Source organism: Crocodylus porosus, unplaced genomic scaffold, assembly GCF_001723895.1.
Source record: "Crocodylus porosus isolate Cpor-Errol unplaced genomic scaffold, CroPor_comp1, whole genome shotgun sequence".
Taxonomy (NCBI): Eukaryota; Metazoa; Chordata; order Crocodylia; family Crocodylidae; genus Crocodylus; species Crocodylus porosus.
Genome location: NW_017728886.1, coordinates 53,183,169 through 53,198,200, shown reverse-complemented (window position 1 = coordinate 53,198,200; position 15,032 = coordinate 53,183,169). Strand labels below are relative to the sequence as shown.

At 41.0% G+C, this 15,032-nt stretch overlaps 1 long non-coding RNA gene across 1 annotated transcript in view; it reads right to left on the bottom strand.

Annotated features, from left to right (window-relative positions):
- Positions 1-13,140, bottom strand: part of LOC109309457 — a 13,488-nt gene extending 348 nt beyond the window's left edge. The window contains exons 1-2 of the long non-coding RNA XR_002100920.1: positions 13,130-13,140; positions 8,944-8,948 (exon numbers count right to left, since the gene is read on the bottom strand). This is a non-coding gene — a long non-coding RNA (uncharacterized LOC109309457). The remainder of the gene's footprint in view (positions 1-8,943; positions 8,949-13,129) is intronic.
- Between the last annotated feature and the right edge of the window lie 1,892 nt (positions 13,141-15,032).

Here is a 15,032-nt window from a genome sequence, read left to right as displayed (position 1 = left end):
ATCTTGCTGGGATCCTATGACCCCAGCTGACTTCCTGCCCTTTGGGCAGGGGGCTGGACTCGATGATCTCCCAAGGTCCCTTCCAGCCCTGATGTTTATGAAATCTATGAAATTACGGAGTTCTCTAATCCAACTTCTCCTGGTTGCTTCTTTGGTCTCTCACTTAGGTTGTTGTCTCGTGGCTCCAGCTCCCCTACAACCCACCTTATGCCAACTAGTGATGTTGTTAGTCCTCGGCCAAGGCTAAAGCAAAGTCTATCTGTTACAGCCACCACCGTGGGGAATTTAAAAACCCCACTGAAAGCCAGCAGAAGGAGAGCCAACTGGGAGCACACTAGATGGAGGGAGGCTCCATGTGTCAGCAACAGCAGCTCTGCTGACACTGCCCCACGGCAGAAGAATGTGGGCTATGGCTGGCACCAGGCTGGGAATGGGCAGTTCCCAGCCCCTCAGCAATAAGGAGATCTAAGTAGGCACTCCTCTTGAGGAGGATGCCTGGCACTGGTGGCGAGGGCCCTGAGACTAAGGGCTCAAGCTCCTGGTATAATCTTCATCTGGGTACTGGACCGGTAAGTACGTTTATTCCTCCAAGCCAGTCTTAGCAGGGCATCATGCTCCTTGGGGTTGCCACCACTCGCCCCTGCCAGGGCAGTTCTCAGTTTCACACCTCTCCAGGCACTCAGGAGGCCTCACTTCTGGTCCTCCTTGAATGTGGGTCGGTGGGGCTTTTATCCCACTTTCTGAGGGCTGGCTGACAAACCAGCATCAGCACACAACTACAAGACATGCCCATGCCAGTTCTGGGGTGTGCGCCTGATCCCCAGCGGCATTCTGAAGCTGCTGTTCTCCTCCCCTCTCTGGCACTGGTGTGGCGTGATTTCCGACAGCGTCGTCTCTGCCACCATGTCTTTGATGTTTGCTGGTATTTGGCAGCAGATGCTTTTCTTGCCACTCCATTGGCAGAGGTAGGTTTTGATTTGTGGCCATGTCCCCACCACAGATTGGCCTGTGACAAAGCCATTCTGGTTGTCATTCAGAATCCTCCCATCTGCAAGCGTATTACACATAGACTCCTTGATGAATATTTCCAGGATTTTCCCTGGGATAGAAGTTAGGCTAATTGGCCTATAGTTGCCCAGGTACTCTCTCCTCCCCTTCTTAAAGATGGGCACAACATTGGCCTTCTTTCAGTCTTCAGGGGCCTCCCCCAAGCGCCACATGTTTTGGAAGAGTTTTGCCAGAGGTCCCACAATGACTTCGGCCAGCTCCTTTAGCACTTTTGGATGAAGTTCATCCAGGCCTGCTGACTTATAAATGTCTAACTTTTCTAACTGGTCACACACAAGCTCAACATCAAGAGTAGGAAGGTGGTCATACCCACTATGCCCATTCTGAACCTTATCTAGTATGATTTTCCCTTTAGTCCAGTGAAATACTGAAGCAAAGTAGTCATTCAGGAGTTCAGTTTTATCCTGAGTATCAGTAACTAGCTGTCCTGAGTTGTTAAGCAATGGCCCCATGCTTCCATTTGTTTTCCTCCTGTTCCCTATATAGCTAAAGAAGGACTTGTTATTATCCTTGATTTGTGTTGCTGGTTTAAATTCAGTCATCACCTTAGGCTTTTAATCTGCTCCCTACAAGTGGGGCTGTTGCTGTATAGTCCTCCTTGGAGGCTGTCCCAAGCTTCCATTGTTCGTATGCCTCTTTCTTCTTTTTCAAGAGGACCATGATATGTCTATTAAGCCAAAAGGGTTTACCAGCCCTTCCGCTACCTTTTCTTCACCTGGGAATGGACTTCTTTTGTGCTTCAAGGATTATGTCTTTGAGGAACAACCACTCTTCATGAACTCCTTTCACCTACATTCCCTGGTCCTGCAGCGCTTCCCCTACGCATCCTGAGCCTGTTGAAATTTGCTTTTTTGAAGTTCAAAACTTCAACCCTGCTAGCTAATTTTCCTGTCTTGTGATGGACAGTGAACATGATGGTTTTGTGGTCCTGTTGCCCAGGCTACCCTCTATATTCAAGTCACTCGCCAGATCGTCTCCTTTGCCCAAGACCAAGTCTAGGAGAGTGTTACCTCTGGTTGACCTAGGCACTACCTGAGTCAGGTAGAGTTCTTCGATACAGGTCAGGAAGCAATGCAACTGATCTGACTTAGCTGATTGTTCCTCCCAAGAGATGTCTGGAAAATTGAGGTCTCTCACAGCACCCCCCACTTGCTTCCCATAATTTGACCCAGAGGGTTTCAATCTGCTCTTCTTTGGTGCCTGTGTCAGCCTTCAAGGAGGTGAACTGCTCCCTCACATAGAGAGCTACACCTCTACCTTTCTTCCCAACTTGGTCCCTTCTTTGCAGCGTATAGCCCTCTATGTCTACATTCCAGTCATGTGAGAAGTCCCACCAGGTCTCCGTAGTCCCTACTAGATCATAATGCCCACTGGAGAGTAGGAGGGCTAGCTCTTCCTGCTTGTTCCCCATGCTCCTGGCATTAGTGTACAAACACCTGAGTCCTCCAATTGAGACCCTTAATTTCCTGTCACTGAACTATTCCCTCAGCTCTTGCAAGAGTGGCTCTCCTAGTGTCCCCAACTTCAGAGCTTTCTTGTGTGCCCATCCCTGGGCATGCTCCAGTCAGTGTCCCCCCCACCAAGCAATCTTAGTTTAAAGCTCTATCTAGAAGATTGGACATCCTGGCCAAGAACAGGGACTTACCCCTCCATGTGAGGTGCATGCTGTCCCTTCCCAAGAGTCCTCTCTCCCTGAAGTGTGCAATGGTTGAAGGAACTGAAACCCTCTCAGTAGCACCACCGCTGGAGTCATCTTCTTCTTTGATGCATCCTTCCCTCCTAGGTCTGCAACCAAAAACACAGAGGAAAAGCCTACCTGTGCCCCCAACCTCTTGAGCCCAGCTCCCAGAGCCCTGTAGTCGCTCATGCCCCGGTCCAGATTACTTCTGGCCATGTCATTCATGCCCACATGGATGAGGAGCATGAGGTATTGGTTGGAGAGCCAGAAAAACCTGGGATCCTCTCCGCAACGTCCCAGATATGGGCCCCAGGGAGGCACCAGACCTCGTGGGCTAAGGGGTCCAGACAGCAGATGGGTCCTATGGTGCCCTGTTAGAGGGAGTCCCCCACCTCCACCACCTTGCATCTCCCCTTGGGGGTAGCAGTTCACTGGCTACCCACCTCCTCCTCCAGTGTCTCCATTGGAGTCTCCTCATGCATAGTGAGGGAAGCATACCTATTGTGTAATGCCAAGGGAGGGGCAGCCCTAACCCTGCATGTTCTGGAGCCTGAGACAACCATCCTCCAGGTAGCTCCAGGTGGGTTTTTTTGGCCAGCCTTCTTCTTGGCTACCTTCTCCTCTATCTTCTCTTCTTCTTCATTCTTCAGAAGGACCTGACTGTAGTTGTCATCACTCTCCTGCTTATGGGCCTTGATGGCATGAAGTCTGCCTACCTGGGCCTGGAGCTCAATCACCTGGGACTCCAAAGACCTCACTCCAGGGCATACACCACAGGTGGGGGTGCTCTTGCTCCCATTCCCAGTTGCTGACAGCCTTGCCAGGCAGCCCCTGCAGTCTGGTGCCAGGAGCTCCATCTGGGTGGAGGCTGAAACCATGGGTTCCATCTGGGTGGAGGCCTCAGTGGTGCAAGGGAAGGGAGCACCAGTTGTGGCCTAGGAAGGAAGCCACTGAGTATGATGCTTCCCCACCACTGTATGGTAATAAGCCATGTTATGCTACTACCCATGAACTGGCTTGCAAATGGCCTGAAAACTGCTTCCCCTGTTTGCAGTCCCTGTTCCCTGGCTCCCTGGTCACAGGTCACCAGGGAGTCTCCTTTTATACCCTTCTGGGCCTTGGCTGACTCAGCCCCTTTGTTAGGACTTCTGTCAGGCCCAGGCAGCAATCATACAGCAGTCAGCAATCCCACAACAATTAGCAATCACTCACCAGTCAGAAATCACTCCCATCTTCTCAGAGCACATGCCCCAAATACACACAGGCCACCAAACAAACAACCAGCAAAACCAAAGGTACAGGCAGCTGGATCACTTACATTTCCTGGGCAGGATCTGCTGCCTGGCTTCTCTCCTCCTCCTGTCCTTCCTCCTCTTGCCTCCAGCAACTGCCTGCAAACTCAAAGTCAACATAATGTTCAAGCCACCATGACCAAAAAATGCCAATCAGTATTTCTCAGCGTCACAATGGTTAGTGTTAAGTGGTAGTGTGCATGGGAGCTCTGAAAGTTTACCTCTAAGTGACCTTCAGCATTTCACAGTATTCTGGACATGGACACTTATTCTAGATGGCGTGACATCAACTGAATGTGAAATTAAGTTAAAAGAATTACTTTAATGAAATAAAATGTGTATCTTATGTATCTGTATTATTAAGAATCTGACAAGATTACAAGGATTAAATTCAAGATGACCCCACTGACTTTCTGTTTTATGATCAATGTGGAAGCTGAAACAGTGGCACGAGAAAGCAGAGTATTTGCTGAAAGATAGAGAACATTTGTTGGCACTAACTTTCATTAGCAATTGACTTTATGCTAGTATTGTGGATGGAATAGAGTCAAATTGCCAGAAAATCTGCAAAATGGAGGCCCTCATTTGCTACTTAATGTTATCTAGTCTCTCCTGAATACATATACATACCAATACATGTTTTACTATTAATGGAAATTATACACATGTACTCCCAGCTACAGGTTATATTTTGCTATTAGAACTTGCCTGTTTTTCCAACAGCTTTTAGTATTTGGAAGAATACTTTATAATGCTACGCACATCTGGCACCACAACACTGCTTGCTTTCAGATTTCAAGTATTTTGTTTTTGCCAAACACATGTACAAGCTTAAGGTGCCAGCAGGGAATTTAAAGTTAATTTGTTCCTATGTCATATTCATGTTGTTATATTTCTCCCTCCACCCAGCTCCTGAAATCTAAGCATTATCGTCTGTAATTCTTGTTTCTTGTAGATTTACACTGACTTGGAAAGTTCAAGGATTGTACTTGGTCTATACAGAAGTAGAAATTGCACAAGACTGCATAAATGTTAAGGAGATGTGTCTTTGTTTTATAATTGTATATAATAAGATTTCGCATAACATCAAGGTGCTCAAGAAAGCAATGATCTTCAATTGTGAACTAGTACAGTAAGCACAGCTTCCAAATATAATGTTGCTAGAGAGCCTTCCCCTGATGGCATGAATGACAATCAGTAGAATAAAACAGCAGCAGACAATTCCATATGGGCCAAGTCTTCAGTATTTCTCTATTTTATTTGGTCAGACTGCCTGTGGGACAAGGCTGCATCTAGCATCCAGGATTATATGCCATCCAGCACCAAAGGGAATTTGTCTGAATGAAAACAGGGAGTGAAATCCTAGCTGTATTGAAGCTAATAGAGTTTTGCCAGGATCTCACCCAGTGTCAAGGTTCCAATTTTGGATTGAGAGAACATATTGGGGAAAATACAGTTCCAAAGTTAAACGAAGGAAAATGAAATAACCGTAAGTTGAGTATCATGGCTGGAAACAATATTTAATAAGAAGGTGCAGAATGAAGATTGAGGCATGGAAGGGAAAATAATGACATTTAAATACTGAAACCTCAGGGATATATTAGATACTAAATGAAAATGAACAGTTAAACTTCTGTGTTGGGCTTAAAACAAACCAGAGTTAACAAAGATCTGCTTTAAGTTTCATATTTAACTGCCGATCTACAGCTTACTCCATAATGCAGATGCCTAATGAGCAGATATCTGTGTTGGGCAGGAACGAAACTTAACACATTTAACTCATTTGCTAAGGAAAAATAGTTTTTTATGAGGAAAGAGAGCTGCAGCAATAAATAGCTCAGGGCAAATAAAATAGGAGAGATTCTGGTTTTTTACACCATGAAGAAGACTAACTACAGTGGGTTGGTCTCTGGGCTACACTGGCATGGGGTACAAAAACTTATCTGCTGGAATCTTTAAGACACTATTAGATATTGACACAATTTGTACATTTGAACAACAATTTGATCCATGGACTTGCAGCAAGAAGAGGTGGTGTTTATATTGTCCTTACATCCAAACCAATATTCTTTTTGCAGGGATATTATTTTCTCATACCCTAGGAAAGAGCATGTGTTCTCTTCTTAAAGAAGCTTATGCAAACAATTTAAATAATGGTACTGCACTCCTTAGGAGACGCAACCACTTTTGGCAGCCCCTTTTATAATTCCTCAACATAACAGTAAGAAAGGCAAAAAGAGGTTTTATGCTTCCAGCTGTATCTAAGCATAGTTTCCAGAGAACAGGGAAAATGCTGACCTTGTAGGAGTAGGGAAACATTTTAGCTCATAAGGTCCTTGGCAGCAACTAGACTTTAAGAGGTGTGTATTTGCTGGAAAGATAATGGATGAAGTATGAACTCCTAGGAGTGCATACTTGTAATCCATTTACATGAAGCCTGATGCTCTGCTACATCCAGTTTTAATACAGTGAACCACAACCAATAATGATATGCTTAAAAGGGAAAAATTATCTAGTAATTAAAACAAGGAACTATACTAACTTGTCGAGTGGAAGTTTCAAAATAAATGCGAGAGAAAGAACTAGTGATTAACTTAATATGGTATTCCAATCCAAAGGAAGCCAATTTCTTACGGTGTTCAAATCTTGGGTGTCATGTTCAGATTCCTCTTAAGGTTAGGGATCCTCTGCAGTTGCAAACCATTTTGGAAGGTTTGAGGTTTGATTTAAGGTCTGAACAAGTCAGACATTTATAAGTATATTCTTCCTCCCTCAGATACTGCCAAATGCCTCTCTGGTCTAAGAATTCTGCAAACACAGTTTACCGTTTGTTCCCCATAAAGGATCTTCCATTCAGCTAAAAAACACATCCCAGCTCTACCTTTCTGCTTGTTATTCTTTCTGACTCACTCCCCAAACTGCTTTATCTCCCAGAATATTTCCTTCCCTTCAAATTGGAATGACTTCCTTGCCCTACTCCATCCACTGATTCTTCCACACCTCCAAGTGATCATGGATGTATCCTACCTGCTGTCTCTTTCATTCCTCTGCCTCTGGCAGATTTGCATTCTGCTTACTGCCTCCATCTTTTTTATGCCCAAGGCTCTCCACTCTTGTCCACCTCTTCACTCTCACCCTTTTGCACCAACTATTCTAATGATGCCGAAGTTAATTATAATATGTGCATATTTAAACTTGCAGAACTAAATTACTCCATGTAAATTTCCCCAGAAAATGCCATATTTGTTTTTCAAAGGACATTACTGTGAAGAGGAATTCCTTGTATTAAAATACCTATGGCAATCCTTGAAGGGGAAAACTTAGTGTCAAGCAAAAGAAATACCAAGATGCACAAAATAGATACAAGGGAGCATCCTTGTTTTTACTGATCTTCAAATAAATGATAGAAACAAACAAATATGCAAGGGATGGGTGATTCAGAGTCACTGACTCCACTATAACAATGGGTTCTTTGATCATTTTGACATCGATGATAGTCTCATGCCAAGGGAACGCGCCAAAAACAATCAGAAAAAAATCTGAGCAGGCTTTTAGAGCAACAACATTAAAGCATATTCAGAGGGTGTATAATACACACCCACACACACTGCAGTGCTATCTCAGACTGTTGACCTCGTAAGGTCATTTCAGGATCTCTTCATTGCGCTGTCTGCTTGCCAAGCCTTAGTTACTTGGGCTACTAATGTATACTGGTCTCTGGACGGGAAAGCATTTCCCCAGATAGAAGTCTGTTTGATGTGAGCATTTTTGTTTCAAGATGCACTTGCCAACTTTCTGAGCATAAATATGACATTTAAATTTTTCTTGTCAGTGTGGCAACTTCAGGACAACAAAAGAACTGCGGGGTCATGCTCTAAGCAGTCTGGGACTGGACTGAACTTTGGGAATGAATGAATGAATGAATTGCCGTAAACAAAACAAAAGTATGACTGTATAAAAGATAAAAAGATCTTTTAATGTGGATCTGTGTATTCAGAGAAGGCTTTCAGTTAAAACCTTTCTTGTTCATTTTCCGTTACTGGCCAGAGTTTCTTGTAGAGGTTTTCCTATCCCATTACTTAATTCTATATTACTTACTGTAATTAGCCAGTCATGATTCTTTCTACTTATTTGCCTCTTCTAATTAATATAATTAGCCAGTAACAATTACTGAATAATAACTCCTTACTAATATAATATTAAATACCAGGACTAGGCTTTTTGAAAGAGACAGGCAGTTAGGAAGTCAGCTCACATGAAAGAGTTGTGTTTTTAAAAAGGAAAGTTTACATGCAGCTGATTTTATGTTGTGTTCTTTCCTGCTTTCCTACCAAGTATTCAGGCAAATTTTTGGATTTCTGGAACTAGCTTAGGGACTAAGTAGAGTTTCCATCTGGCAGATTAGTGAAAAAAGCAAAACTGATTTACTTCTTTTTTTTGTTAACTAATGGTCACTGTTCAGTGTTCAACCCATATCTCTGAGCACAAATTGGATTTCTAGTAGAGTGGAAAGTGTTTCACATTCAGTGATAGCCAGCATTTTAGGGAAACAGAAACATTCCTTCAATTTTTTCCTTTTTGTTCAAATTTTGTAGACAATCACCTTCAAAACTAAACTGTCCCATATTGCAAAGGCTTAAGCCCCTTCTACAAAACCTAAGCACCCTTAATGCCTATGCACATTGTAGAATCAGACACCAAAGATGATTCACAACTTCCTAATCTTCAGCTTCCATATATATTTATTTTAGCTAGCTTCTGTTCTAAGAGATTGCATTTGTGTATAGTCAGAATCCAAGCTACTACTGTAAAGATGTGTTTTCATTTTAAATTCTGTGTTTGAGAACTTCCTCCACAGCCACTGAACAACTTCACATTCTGAGGGTGTACACACATTTGCCACACTTGGTCTATGATCCCATGGTTTACTTTAAGCAGTGAGATAGTAGACCAGGAGTGGCATGCATAGATGTTCCCTGGTGCTGGAAGCTGTGGGGAACCTGATGTAAGTAACTAGGGGTGGAGGGGGAACAACAGGGTTAGAGGAGGCTAGAGGGTCTGTGGGGGTGTGGGTTTAGCAGTATCAGTGAAACATGTCAGGTCTGCCAGGGGGTGTGTTGAAGAACTAAAAACAGCCTGCTCAGGGTAGAGGAGATAGGAAGAGCATAGCCCTGGGGTTGGGGTGAGTGGTTAGGCTTTCCCAGCCCAGGCTATGCTCTGGATCCATGCAGACATTCCCTAGATGGGGTTAACCGATTCCCAATGTAACTTAGACATTTTTGGCCCAATTTAACACCCCCCCCCCCACAAACATCTGCACAGATGGGCATTTAGAATGACCTAACTTTAGTTAGGTTGATCTAAATGCAATGTCCATACATACCTTGAGATACAGGCCTTGAAACTAGGCTTGATAAAAGAGGCAATAAATGTTATTGAAGCAAACTCCTCTGCAGTCACTTCCTAATCAATGGTTCTGGCTTTGGATTTAATAAATCATGATAAAGCAAGAAGCCAAAATGACTTACTGTCTACTTTAGTGATAATGAGTTCCCCCCTCCATGATTTTGCATTTTTAATATCTAGCAAAAAATAGTTACCCACTTGTATCTTGATTGCAAACAAATTTCTTGAAAACATTGATAATAGTTATTTTGGACTTATATTCTACAAAAACGTACCTTCTTACAGAGATCTGAGTCTTTACAAAGAACGTATGTTATGAATTTTCTCAGTCCAAATTGTGATCTGCTAAATGAAACCATTGATTCTGATCTGCCAATAATAAAATCTTTAGTTATAGATGTGTTCCTTCTTTTTACAAGCTACTACTGTTGTTCAACAGTACCTATACATATTTACCTTTTGATCACTGGCATTTTGGAGAAAAGTACTGAAAAGGACTCCTTGAAAGTAAAAATTTTAATCTATTCACAGTCCAGCTGATTTCTATCCCACACCAAGTTTCCCAAATAAGCCTGGTCAGAAAAGAAATTCAACAGAGGAGAATGAGAAATAACAAATGATGAATGACTGCATTATTTTGAATCCCACATTCCCAAACCCATGACGTCTCTAGATAAAAAGGTAGCAAAATAGTCCAGTTTTCCATATCTTCACAGCAAACACTGAAATGGTAATTTCCAAAAAATTCTACTGAATACATTGGCAAAGGTCCTTCTTGGGACCTTTTTTTTAAATAACTGTCTAGCCCTAGATTAAACACTTGTTTGAATGTCATTGCTTTCCCAGATTTTGTCAGAATGGAATCTCCCTTAGTGGTTGGAGTAAAAAAAAGCTTGATTTTCTGAATATACTATAAAATCAAAGCCCTCTATTGAACTTGGTAGGAGTCCAAGTTTTTCCTTTTATTAGTTTGAAATCCCAAGGGCTTTAACACAAAAATCAACTGGTCCCTAAATCCTAATAAAAAACACAAATTAAAAGTTGCCATCAGCTGAGACCAAGTTGGCATGCTTAATTTTTGCATAATTTTATAAAACAGATACAGAACTATAGAGAAGAGGAGTGGCTGTTTCTGTCTGATACCTGTTAAAAGATTAGGACATTTGGTTAAATATCCCTTGTCATGATCCAGAAATTAGGGCACCAACATTAGGACTAGCATCTTAAACAAGGAGGGGCCCACCAAGTCATGAGTCATCTTTAGTACAATTCATCTAATGCAATTCTTTCAGAAACTATGCTGCCAAAGGCAGGCCTGCCATGCAGGATTTTAAAAAGTCTATTTTTTTCCTTTTTAAATGATCTAGCCCAAGGCATTTCCTGGTCTGATCACCCCAACAGAGATGTCTGGAGCTCATAACCAGTAGCCACTAGCTTCATTAGTCTTGCACAAAAAGATGTTCATTCACGTTTCACCCCATTATCGTCATCAATTTTCCTTGTGAATTATCTGATAATATATTCCTGTTGCACTGACGCATTTAGTAAACACAGATCTATTCACATCTCAGGACATTTAGTTGAACAAAAGACAATATTCTTAGACCACCCACTGGAAATCCTCTATACCTTGCTTTGAAAGGAACTCAGAATCGTAAAAGGATCCATTTGTTTTATTCTAGGAGTAAGAAATTACATGGTCATGTTGAAAAGTCACATGAGACACTGTGTTTGTTTATCAATTTTGTAAATAATATACAAAAAAAATTTGGTAATAATTTTGTCTGTATCTGTTCTGCACTGATGCTTCATGTCCCTTATATACTGGCTGCTATAAATCAGTGGAATTATCCCACTTTGGCAGAATATCAAAAGAATAAAACAGTATAAAATACAGCACACTTTGAAAGCTCCAAAGATGAAACAAAACTTGAAGACACTAACCTGGTACTGTGGTGATAGACATGAGATAAATTAATTAACAGAATTATATGATATATCTCTGATGGCAGGAAACTGGGTTCCATGAGCCAGTAAGTCCCTCTCAGTATTATGTCAGATGCAGCTTTGAATCCAGGGTTTAGGAGAGTTTACTGGAAACCTGGAAACCAAAGATAGTGAAAAAGGTCTTCATAAGGGACATATTTCAGCTTAACTTTAAACTCCTGAGGTGTCATACACAATGAAATCTTGATCCCACAGAAGTCAATAACAAATTTGTCATTGACTCCAGGTGAGTCAGGATTTCTTCAAATAAAAATTACACAATTTCTCAAGGAATGAATGAAGAAAACTCACTATAGTTAGCAAGAATAGATGATGTGCAAGATGCTCGTTATGCAACTTACTTTAAGTTTTTATACTTGGGTTTTCCAGTAGGTCACTCCTAAAAGCAATTTCCCTCTAGAGATTCACTACTTCTATAGTAAACCTAGTGGGTTAGCACCCTTTCATGCTGTATTTATAAGAGTATATATTATCATTTTTGATGCCTTGCTTTATGTCCTTTTAGGAAAGGTAGAGATTTTAAATGAGCAGGACAGCAGCAATGATTTTACACTCATTGAAAAAATTCCAGCATGGTGAGAAAAGACAAGGCCTTGAAATCTAAAGGTGCAGGGAAAGACAAAGAAATAAAAGTACCCTGGCAATATTACCATAACAACCAGTTGTTAGTTAAGGACATGGAAAGTGTTAATAATTAATATTACTAGACAATGGTTGAAGACCAGATAGACACAAGTAATCCGTTATCTAATTTTAAGTAGCAGAGCATTATATTAACATAACCAATAATTTAAAAAAAAGGAAGACTATAAGTATTGGATATTCATCAAAGCTAAATCCAAACAAATTCTGAATATTTAGATCATTAATACATTAAAAATGTATCTTCATAAACCTATGTGTTTTACAATATAGTAATACTGTTGATTCATCCTCTGGCCATCAACTCCATGGACTACGATAAGAGATGCATTACTGTATACTGAGATGTTTTCTCCCTGTACAGTGTGTCAGAGAGCTTTCAGATCTCTGGCTTCCCTTTTCAGCAGCTCAGACTCATAATTATGCTTTGACTACAGCCAAACCCACTGAGATTTACACAATTTCTACCCCAAACCACTAATTAACTCATTTGGCATGAAAATCATCCAGTTTGTGAACCTTGACAAACTTTGCTATAAACTTCACACAAGCTTTGGGGTTGCAATAGAAGCTGAAGCACAGCAATTTTTTTTCTTCAGTCATTGGAGGAGTATGGCTTGACTCTAGTCAAAAACTTATTTCAATCCAGCCTCCTGTTTCTGCTCACTCATCACTTTCTCAATAACTTTAACTGAGTATAAGAGACTATAACTTCACATACTGAGTTCATCTTAATGGCAATTTTTTTGTTGTTTGTTTGTTTTGGAAAGGTTCAGGAAAATCCATTCTGCTCTTACTGAGTTTGGCAAATACCATGTATTTCTCTTTAGCTGCACAGTGACATTTTAATTGACTTTACTGAAAATATTAAGAGCCCCTATAATGAAGTGTCCATATTTCTCTTGTTTAATTGCTCTTCAGAGAGAGCATTCTCTTCCCATTAGCAATGTGATTTGTTTATTAAAAACTCACTGTCTGAGGCCATTTTAAGTGGCTAATCTGAAAGGTAAACTTGCGTGTAAGAAAAACAACATACAAGACAGGACCAGAAGAGGGTTCTCACTGGCACAAGTCCCTTGAGTTTGGAAACCAATTTTCCCATTTGTGTCTGGGAACAGTGTTGGAAGCAAGGTTCAAAGTGGCAGGACTTGTACATAATGTTAAAAAGCATTAGTTTATATAGCAATTCTTACTGGGTTTTGCCCTTCAGTAGTGCCTCTGAGAAAACAAATTGAATTTCCTGATTTCAGATGGCAAACTCCGCTATTACATACTTTAGGATTTCAAAGAGCATCTGTCATCACACAAAGACAAATACATTTCGCAAAGAAACATCTGGTACTTTTTTAAACAAGCCTGAGGCCAGGTCTGAGCAATGAATGAAATATGTACTATAGATAGAGTGCTATTTAGTGTTGCTTTTCATTTAATCAGCTATGTGGAATGTTTGCATGGTGTTAACTATATCTAAAATATTGGCTCTCCAAGTGTTTTGAGCAATTGTTGACTTCTTTTTAAGATTATGCATTGAGCACAACACCAGAGAGATGCAAAATCAGCTCTACTTCATTTCCAATTTCTTTATGGGATATTTGTGGGGAAAGTACTAGATGCTCTGTCACTCACTGCCACCGTTCCTTACAAAGACAACTGTTTGGCCTTTGAACCACATGAAAATCTAGCATTAAATTAATTAATTTACAATAGATGATTGAACATGGCCTCTACCATCACAGAATGCCAGCCCTTCACTGTGCATGAGCTGATATGAAAAGGTTGAAGATTACAGTAAAAAATAAAAATTATGAAAGTAGACTCAGAGAAACATCAAAAGCCCCACGTTATCTTTCTTCTACCATGTTACCACTTAACTGATCATGAATTGCACACAACAAAGTATAGTGGCATCTGTTGATTTATTATTCTGGATGAGGTGTCACATACTGTTATGTAACTCTTCCCTCCTCAAAATGCAGGTTGTAGAAATAATAGAGTTTATATTTTCTAACAGAGTATGCTCAGCCTTACCAATGATAGCTGCATCAACCTCTCGTCTGCTGTCATTTGCCCCAAGGAGGCTCCTTGAGTTCCAATTCCAGTCCCAAGGAACCATTTTTTCTGGATCTGGCCTGGCGCTGGACACAAATTTGATGCTGCTGCTATGCAGCATAACATGCCTTCCACTCAAATGGCTTCTGCATTATGGTATTTTAATTAAATCTTTCAGCCAATCTGGGGGGGGTTTGTAACTGAAGTGGAACATTGGGAAGGAATATGCATTGTCATGTTTCAAGGCATAACCAAATGTTTCAGTAAGAAACTTTCATGGTGGGGGTAGCAGGCTATTCTTACTATGTGGTTTCATTTGACTTCTTCTGAAGCAGCTAATACACACCACTGTTAGAGACAGGCACTAGACGGGTACTAGATCAGCTGAATCAATGCCCTTTCTTTGTTTTTGATGCATAGAAACAATATTGTAAGAGGCACCAACTGCTATTTTTAAGCTGTGTTATCTGAATATAGATAGAATTTGATGGGAAAGGAGATAATTTTGGAATGTGTTATATAGCCTTGACTGGCGATTCTGTAGTACACACATGTTGCTCATTAAAAGTACCAACGGCATTTTCGTTATCTAAGCTCACTTTATTTCTAAACCTAATAGCAGTGGACATTAAAAGAAAACCTAAGACAAAACCTCACACCTTACAGGGTGTTTTAACCTTTTGTCTCAAAACCAAGTGAATTCAAGATGAAAGTAAATACTGTAGTTACTATTGCCAGCATAATGGGCTGTTTGCTTCTGGCACAGAACTCTCTTGGCAGGATCAAAGCCAACCTGCCACCCTATATCCCCATGCCTGCCCCTTCCTGCACATATTGATTTCTGTCCCTCCAAATAAGATCAGTCAATGAGATCGAGTCTCATGCTGGAC